Below are 9,767 nucleotides of genomic sequence, written 5' to 3' on the forward strand. Positions count from 1 at the left end.
AAAAATTATTACCTGTTACTTTTCAATATGTTCCCCATCGACTGTAACGCACTTATTCTCTGGTTTTGGATGTCACTTGATTAGTTTTAATGAAATATTTTTTGGGGTTAAACCAGATTAATATATCTTCATTGTAATTATTTTCATTATTTTATTGAAAAAATTTAATGTGGACACCAGGTGACTTCCTTGTACGCCTATTAAATTACGTACACACTTTTTTTTTTTAAATGAACAGTACATAAATGTTTATTTAATTAATCATTTCTGATATTTTTTCATATTTTTTTTATTATTATTGAATTATTATTTATTGTAAAACCTTTTTACCATCATCAGAGGTTAATAATTATTAATAAATCAATAATTTAAATTAAAAAAAAAAAAGTTAAAAAAAAGGAGATTGACTGATTCGAGCCGATGTGCCTTCCTCTTATAAGATTCAAATATGTCATTAATTAAAATTTCATTTTGGCTATAATTCTAGAACCAATGAAAATAAGTACCGCTTATGAAATATCGTTGAAAAGCTCTCAATGAGGGCTTATTATTGCAGTTAAGAAAAAGTCAAAATCCAAATTTTTATTTTTATTTTGGACTTTTTTGGACAGTTTTGATTCAATTGATTGCAATCAAAAAGAGAGGTGCACAAATAGATGTTACAGCAGTCCTAAATCAAAAATTTCAACGTCCTACGGCTAATCGTTTTTGAGTTATGCGAGATACCTACTTACGTACAGACATCAAGCCGAAACTAGTAAAAATGGATTCAGGGACAGTCAAAATTGATATTTTTGTTGAAATCTGAAAACCAAATTTTTTCGCGATCACAATATTACCTAATTCGTTCAAGGAAGTAAAAAATTACTTATTGCGGTTCACGTAAAAGATAATTGGATGGAGTCAAGTCGGGGCTGTACGGTAAGTAAATTAGAACACGGATGAGTTGCTAAATTGCAGTATGAAAAGGAGCATTGTCTGGAAAAAAACGTGATGTGGAATTTTGTTTTGTTACTAGATTTGCGTTCGTCGAGCGGGAGAAAAATTCTTATACATATATATGTATTATACGTATATAAACACGTGTTCAGGAGACTCCAAAACGTAAAGAAAAGTTGCCCCCCCCCCTACATCCGACATACCCTTAGAAAATGTGACGGGGTGCAGTAGCGATTTCTATAAATACTTTGGAAATCCACTAAAAAATTTACAGTACGATATGCCGAATTTTTAAATTTATTCCGGCTGTCGGTGAGGTCTACCGTTTATAGAATTAATAGTAAGGTTACAACCAATAAAGAATAATTTTATTAATATATTTAATCAGCGATCTGTTATATCGATTTTACTTTTAAATCAGAAACGGAGAATGCATTTTAATTATAAACTAAGTACATTTATATCCTTCAGATATCTGTTCGTACATTATGTTGTTAAGCGTAATTAAAATTCATCGTGTTTTTAACGCTCTTATAAATAAATTTTTATCTACAGTATATTCTAAGCATGAGTAGAAAGAAGCGTGTGTAGGTAGTGCCGACGAAGAAGAATCGGACGTATTGCAGAAGAGCAGTAAAAGAAAAAAGAGAGGAAGAAGAAGAATAAAAAGAAGAGTTTGGGATAGTACCAAATGTTTTCTGCTATCAATCAAATGTCCTTCTATATGACAGCTATTTGTCAAACCAATTGCATGCAACTAACTCCTTTCACAGTCCTCCTTTTTCCCCTCCTTCAAGGTTCACTTGTGTGTGTGTGTGTGTGTGTGTGTGTTTCACACACACAAACACACTTACATACTACCTTGAGTGATGCAACAAAGTATGGCAGGAAAATGTTCAGAGTATCTACAAAGCATACTTAAGTAATTAATCTAAAAATAGTATTGATTTTTACTTTCTTCATTTCATTCAGCAATTACGTTTATTAACAATAATAAATAATATCTATGTCATTAATGGCTATTACTACTACTATTATTTCAGTTCTGTTTTTTTTTAATTAACATATTTTATTTTGTATTACGACCTCTACAATACATTGATAAATAAATACAGTGTTTGAAAAGGAAAGGAGTGTCGAAAAGTGTTTCTAGATCTTAACCCACCGGGTTGGTCTAGTGGTGAACGCGTCTTCCCAAATCAGCTGATTTGGAAGGCGAGAGTTCCAGCGTTCAAGTCCTAGTAAAGCCAGTTATTTTTACACGGATTTGAATACTAGATCGTGGATACCGGTGTTCTTTGGTGGTGGTTGGGTTTCAATTAGCTACACATCTCAGGAATGGTCGAACTGAGAATGTACAAGACTACTACACTTCATTTACACTCATACATATCATCCTCATTCATCCTCTGAAGTATTATCTAAACGGTAGTTACCGGAGGCTAAACAGGAAAAGAAAGAAGATCTAAAACTAAGAAAAAAAAAGCAAAGTATTGCATGAATAATAATAATAATAATAATACTGTTTTAAAATTACATTAAATAAATTAAAATCTAAATTAAAAAAAAAACTTTTTCTAATCTTTTAAAAATTCAGAGCTTCGCATTAAAGGGCCTTTTTGTGATGCTTTTGCTTACAAAAACAATTTTTAGGCATTGATAAATTTGGAATTGCAAAAAAGTTGATTTTGGGAGCTTTATTACCCCAATGGGCGGTTAAATTATTTATAGTTGGTTATTATTTATAGTTGGTTAAATTAATGTTAAACAAAAACGTAGCCCCAAAGTGGCATTACTATATTTTTTAAATATTCAAAAATTTTTTATATTTTTGAAACAAATCATAATTTTAAGTAAATTAAATATGAATTTTTAGGAAAGGTGAACAATTTTTGGCAATGTTTTTCCTTAAATGTACTAGACATTTGGGGATAAAAAAATATCAATACTTTCACATTTTAAACTTAATGGGTATTATACAATGAGCTTTTAAATTTTTTGAAAATTCTAAAAAATTTCATTGCTACAGACTACAGGAATGAAACGGGAGAAAAATCTTTTAATAATTTTTAAAGGTCCATTGATGTAGAAAATATTCTTGTAGAAATTTCCCATTAACTCTTGTAAAGCAAGAAGTAGCTAAAAAAGAAAAAATAATAATTTCAAGTACTTTTTTGGGGGCAGGGCTGAATATTAAAGAAAAAGATTGGGCAATTTGTTATCCTGATGAAAAAGGCTTCAACTTTTGTAATATTTTTTATGAGATACTTAAGTAAAATTTTTTAATTTTATTTTGACCAAAACACCCCATCCCTTTCTCTAATATTTGCAAAAAGTTAATTTAATAAATTTCCCTTAGAATGACATCTTTCCATCAAGTTTGAAGAAAATTGATTAGGAACGGAACGCAAGGATAGCGGGAGATTTCCGTATTTCCCTACTAATCGCACAACCTGGACAAAAGTCCTTTGCTGCTGTTTTTTTTTATCGGGCGGGTAATTATTTATTTAATGGCGGTTATATTTATTTTGCTTTATTTATGGATGGAATTATTTGCTGCGTTTTTGTATCTAAAAACGTTTTTCAACATCATGATACTACCGCAAAAAGCAGCTCCATTGTTTGCAGTAAGGTATATTTCAATCGGATTAATAGTAAAAGGTTATGCGCGAACAGACAAAAAAAATATACGGGTCGAATACGTAGCCTCTTTTTTGAAATCGGTTAAAAATAATATTAATTCGGAAAAGGAGAATAAGAAAAAGCAACTGCTGTATTAAGTAGTTAACAAGGCATTTTTTAGAACTTTTTTTCACGTTTTATATGGGCTTAAATTCAGTTAATGTAGTAAGTATACAGAAAAGAGTACTTCACTTAGGTTTTTTAAAGACAAATTAAGGAATTATAAGTATCAACAGAAAATTTCATGGTTAAGAAATAAGATTCACTCGTGATTTTTTACCGTTTTTTGAAGGTATTGTATCAAACTCATCCGCAAAGACACAGGGTGACTAACGTAAATCTAATATCCTAATGCTGATTTTGAAGAGATAATCTATACGTACGAATATATATATATATATATATATATATATATATATATGTATTAGGTTAGGTTAGGTTATTTCTAAAGATCGTTTCATTGTAAAAAGATTATTCTGAAAACTTTATATTATTTTTTATCTCTTAAATTACATACCTTATACTACTTTTCTGTATAATCGCCACACGAATTAAGACATTTGTCGTAGCGGTACATCAATGTGCCCTCGTCGTATTCTTCTGCCGCCGGTCTATAGCCGTTGATTAACAGCATTTTTAAGTTCATCGTCACTCCGAATCGCTTACCACTCAAAAATTGTTTCAATTTCCCAAACAAATGGTAATCAGAAGGAGCTATATGGTGAGTGATCGTAAATTTCCCATCCAAATGTTCTCAGTAAATCACTTGTCGGACCCGCAACATGTGGACGTGCATTATTGTGCAGCAGGACGACGCCGTCGGTCAGATGTCACGTCACTGATTTTGAATGGCGCTCCCTAACTTACGTAGAGTTTCGCAGTAGGTTTCTGCATTTATAGTCGTTCCACGTGGCATGAAATCAATCAGCAGTACGCCAAACCGATTATAAAAGATTCTGGTCATCAGTTTGCGTCCAAATGGCTGTGGCTTGACCTTCGTTGGTCTGTTTGGTGATTGAGGATAACTCCATTTACTTGACTGCCGTTTTCTCTTTGGCGTGTAATACGAAATCCATGTTTCATTGCCGGTAGCAATCAAATTAAGGAACTCATCACCTTTTTCTGTGTAGCGCATAAAAAATTCCAATGCAAATCCCATTCGGATTTTTGTGACGATCCGTTAAGACGTGCGGTACCCGACGTGCACAAACCTTTCTGAAGCCTAAACGGTCATGAGCAATGCGACCGATAACAGGTCTTGAAACATCAGGAAAAAGAAGGGCCAGATCGGAAATCGTTGAGCGACGATCTTTTCTGATTTCATCATCGACGCGTTTCAACAAGTCCTCGGTGATTATCGAGGACCTCTCCGAACGTTCTTCATCATTCAGATTTAAATCTGTTACTTTATTAAACCTGCCCACCATCTGTTATTCTATTAAACCTTTCAAACCACTTTCAGACGTTTCTTTCAATTCATTACGTTATCACCGTACACAGCAACCAACTGCGCATGAATTTCAGCCGGCTTAACGTTTTGATGGTTTAAAAACGTATTTCATCTCTACGTATTTCACAGTCGGTGGCAACATCGATTTTTCTGTTTTATAACGTAATAACTCACACGTAATCAAAGATACTACAACGCGACAAATTACAACCGTATGAGCGACACAGGTTCGACAACCTAAAGGAGAGAAATTTCCCAGCGGTCCTTATTTAGAGATATCCCTTGTATATTATATGAAATAAAATGTCGTGAATGATTCATAATTAACGCCCAACAAACTTTACTGAAGGCAAATTGATGAAAATGTTTATACACGTTCCTCATATGGTGTAAATGCACTCAAAGAAAGGGTTTCTTGAAATTCTGAGTTTAAAGGGCTAAAATGGAGTAATAATAAAATTTACTCTTTTCTTAATTTCTCAGTGAAAAATGAAGACATCGCTCGTTTTTTGGTGTGTATAATCTTCATGTGAATATTTAAAAATAAATTTCTCTTTTTTTTAAATCCTTGTTTAAAAGGTTAAAATAAAATTTTTGATTATTTTTTTGTTGAAACCCGACTATTTTTTTTAATTTTTCGATTACAAATGAAGATATCAACTTGATTTTTGGTGTCTGTAATCTTCATCTGAATATTTAAAAACAATTTACAGATTTTTCGAAATTCGATCTTGAAAAAAATTCGACCTTGGGCTGCCTCCATGACGCGAGTGGTAGCGTCTCTGCTTTCCATCCGGAGGTTCCGGGTTCGAATCCCCCGGTCAGGCATGGTATTTTTCATACGTTACAAAATTCCATTTTCATATACCACGCAAAAGCTTCAATATTACGTGTCAATATCATCTAAGGAAAAAAAAGGGTGAAGAAATGTAAAACAATGTACAATAATGATTACAAATTTTTTACCCATTTTCGACTATACTAAACGAGATATTCACTCGATTTGGGCTTAAATTATTTAAAAACCATTTTTGTTTTTTTTAAATTTCGATATTTAACTGGTGCGACGGTTTACAGTGTGGCGGCTCAACCAACACAGCCACTGCCACTGTTACTGCATGTGCGACACAACTGGTTGCAGCTGCTTCCGGTGACTTTAATAAAAAACAAAATTTAAAAAAAATTGACCTCGACGAGAAACACAAGTAACCATATAGTGCGGGCGAAGCAGCGGCGGTTTTATATATACATATGCAAAAGCCCTCGCTCATCCATGTTTGTATGAAATGTATGATTCTCCAACTTACTGAGTACTTAGAAAATTAAAATAATTTGTAAGTATCCTGATTATTATTAACCTTTAAGGGGTTGAAACCCTGAATAACAACATTATTTATTTTATTATGTTCTTGAATGCTTGGAGGGAAGTTTTTCGTTTTGTCTCTAAGGTGATAATAAAAAAGTATTGATTTAATTATTCTGATTAACAAAAATTTGGGTTGATTTAATTCTGATTAATAAAATTGTTGCTGTCAAAATTTTATATTTGTACTTCCTTAGGTGGTATTTATGTGTTTTTTATGAAAAAAACATAAATATTTAGGCTTAATATATAGATTAGGACTTGATAGTTTATTATTTTTTTATCCAGTCGGGAAAAAAAAAAGGTAAAAAAATACAATTTCATCAGCGAATCTTGAAATTTTATAAAAATAAGACATAAAGGAACGTCTAAAAAATGTAGACCCGTAGTCATATACAGAGTCCGTAATGTAAATCTGACGATTTTGTAGTAATTATTATGTTGGCACCACTGTCAATGAGAAGGCGGGAGTGTTATACATCGACAGGCCTATTCAAGCTATTTCAGTAGCCAGTATGTCGTGGTCGGGTGAACAACGAGCCTTTGTGATTGAAGCCCATTTTAAAAATAATGATTCGGTTATTGTAACACAGCGTTTATTTCACAGAAATTCAATTTAAATCGACACGCGTCTGTTCCTAGTAGGAATACGATATTGTTATGGGTGAAGAATTTTAGGAAAACATCGTCTGCTTTAAAAATGAAACCGACAGGACGAAAACGGACTGTGAGAACGTCTGAAAGCATTAACGCTGTAAGGTTAGTTGTTACGCGGTCTCCACGACTTTAAGCAGCGAAACGTGCTGCTGCGCTAGCCATTTCTGATCGATGTGTACGACGAATTCTTCATGCCGACCTGAAATTCCAAGACGTTAGTGCAGCAACTTAATGCAAATGATTGGGCGTCTCGGAAAGCAGCTTGCAAGGTCATGCTCGAAAATGTCCACCAGGATGCCATTCATTATTCGTTTAACTGACGAGGCGCATTTGCATCTGTCAGGATTTGTGAATAAACAAAATTACCGTTATTGGGCTTCGATAATCCACGGAAAATTCTTGAAAAACCACTTCACAGTCCATATGTTAAGTGCGGTGTGCGGTTTCAAAGTTCGGCATAATTGGCTCATATTTTTTTGAGGAGTTAAATCGCAGAGTTACAGTAACATCTCATCGATACGTAAATAAATTTCTGCGACCGAAACCGAATGACTTTCAAGGACATGAAATTTGGTTTCAAGAGGATGGTGCCACCGCCCATACGGCGAGAATCGCAATGGATGTTCTGCGAGAAACCTTTCCTGGAAGTTTGATTTCCCGATTTGGCGACATTCCTTGGCCAGCGCGTTCACCTGATCTGGCTGTTTGTGATTTTTTTCTGTGGGGGTATCTCAAATATAAAGTCTTCAGTAGTCCACCACAGTCATTTGCAGAACTCAAGGAGGCCATTCAACGAGAAATTGAAGCGGTTCCACAAGTGATGATTGAGCGAGCAATGTAATCATATTGAGCGAGCAATGTAAGCAATTTTATCATAAATGATAAAAGTTTTATCCTTGTTCTGTATTTTAGGTATATTTCATAGCAAAGCTACATATTGTAATGGGTACCATGATTCGACTTCCGGAAATTTTCAACATATCTTCGCGATTCACATCTCCCGGATTCCAAAGCCACCCTCAGCTCATAAGTTCATATGCACATTTACATATATATTTCACTTTCTTGTGGATACGATCAAATTTTAGAATGAGGTTAAGTGAGTGTGTTAGGAGTAATGGAAAACAATTGGACGACATAATATTAAAATAAAAAAAAAATCTATGCAAGTAATTCACTATAAATTGCACAAATTGATCTGTAATTTGATGTATTAAATGTTTTAATAGTGCGAAACACAGTTTCATTATTATTCCTCAAAAATCGTCAGGTTTATATGCCGGACCCTATATGTATATTAATTGTTAATTATTGGCAAACAAAGCAAAATAATAATTACAGCATTGTAATAAAATGTAAAAACATAACAAAATCAGTTTTACTTTCCCATCTATGTAACAACTATAGCTATAATAGAAGGAAAGTATGCGGTCAAAATTGGGTATATCCGGTTTTCACCGAAACTTGACGAATTGATCCCCCCCCCCCCCAAGATCCCAAGCGTACGTATGTTGGCGTGTAAATCACCTTATATCTCCAGAACTACTTGACCGATTTTCACCAAACTTGACTATAATATTTCTATAGTAGGGGCATTGGTGCTATTAAATTTTCAATTCAAAAAGTCAGAGGATGAACGATACAGGGGGAAAAACGAAATCGTCTCCAGATTTTGTATAATTGAGGTTATATTTTTTTAAATAATTTAGTGGATAGTAATAAACAACCTTTGTAAAAAAGATTTTTTGCTAAATTTCATCCCCACCCCTAAAAATTCGTTTAATTTTTAAGAGTTATAGAAGGTAGATAACAAGAGGTGATTTTTGTTGCAGTTTTTCCAAAGGCTTCTCGTTGTGTTTTTATGATATAATCATCCTTATCTGGGTAGAGAAATATAGCACTGTAAAACATCTTCATATACCTGCAGGTCGCTTTTCGATACTTCTTACGGATAAGCGGGAAAATCTTACAAATGAGTGAAGTATTCTACCACCTGATGCTCCGTGTAAAGCAGGAGAGTTGTTGGTGTTATTCTATTACATTAAGGTAAGCTATTAATAAAACAAATTACTACGTTTTGAAGTTTATTTATCTTAATTCTAATTTTGTTAAAAAAGTAATTCTGTTGCCTACAACAGAATTTCTATTTATTGATTGCGTCAATTATTTAAGTTATTTTTACTTCACTTTTAGATACAATTCCATATAGTACCATCAAATATGAATAAGACGCTTTCATTATCTGTAAAAAGTTAAGAACGATCAATTAATTTCATTTTAAAGCAAGATTGTGGTTTTATTTTAAATGAAATTAAATAGACGAAAGAAAAATACCACAAACTTACCTGTATCATGTTACATGAGAAGCGTATTTTTTTTCTGACTGTCTTTTTTGACAAAGCCAAAATAATATTTCATCTTGCAATACAAACCTCACCGATATGTAATAGTAGGTAAAGTTTGGCCGTTCATTGACTTTGTTATTTATTACACTTTTTAATTTTTAAATTATTTTTCTTTTTTTAATCAATTCATGCCATTCATTCTTTTTGCAAAAAAAACCAGTTTCATCAGCGAATCTTAAAATTTTTATTTTCCTTTCTGGACAGTATTCATCTTCAAATTTGTTGTTAAGTTTCTGTTTTGCTTCTCGTTGCTTACTATTTGAAAATAAAT

At 33.0% G+C, this 9,767-nt stretch overlaps 1 long non-coding RNA gene across 1 annotated transcript in view; it reads left to right on the forward strand.

The window, feature by feature from the left end:
- The window catches only part of LOC142331180 (uncharacterized), a 37,715-nt gene extending 28,584 nt beyond the window's left edge, over positions 1–9,131 (forward strand). The window contains exon 3 of the long non-coding RNA XR_012757914.1: positions 8,924–9,131. This is a non-coding gene — a long non-coding RNA (uncharacterized LOC142331180). The remainder of the gene's footprint in view (positions 1–8,923) is intronic.
- The last annotated feature ends 636 nt before the right edge of the window (positions 9,132–9,767 follow it).

Source organism: Lycorma delicatula, chromosome 10 (assembly GCF_047948215.1).
Source record: "Lycorma delicatula isolate Av1 chromosome 10, ASM4794821v1, whole genome shotgun sequence".
Taxonomy (NCBI): Eukaryota; Metazoa; Arthropoda; class Insecta; order Hemiptera; family Fulgoridae; genus Lycorma; species Lycorma delicatula.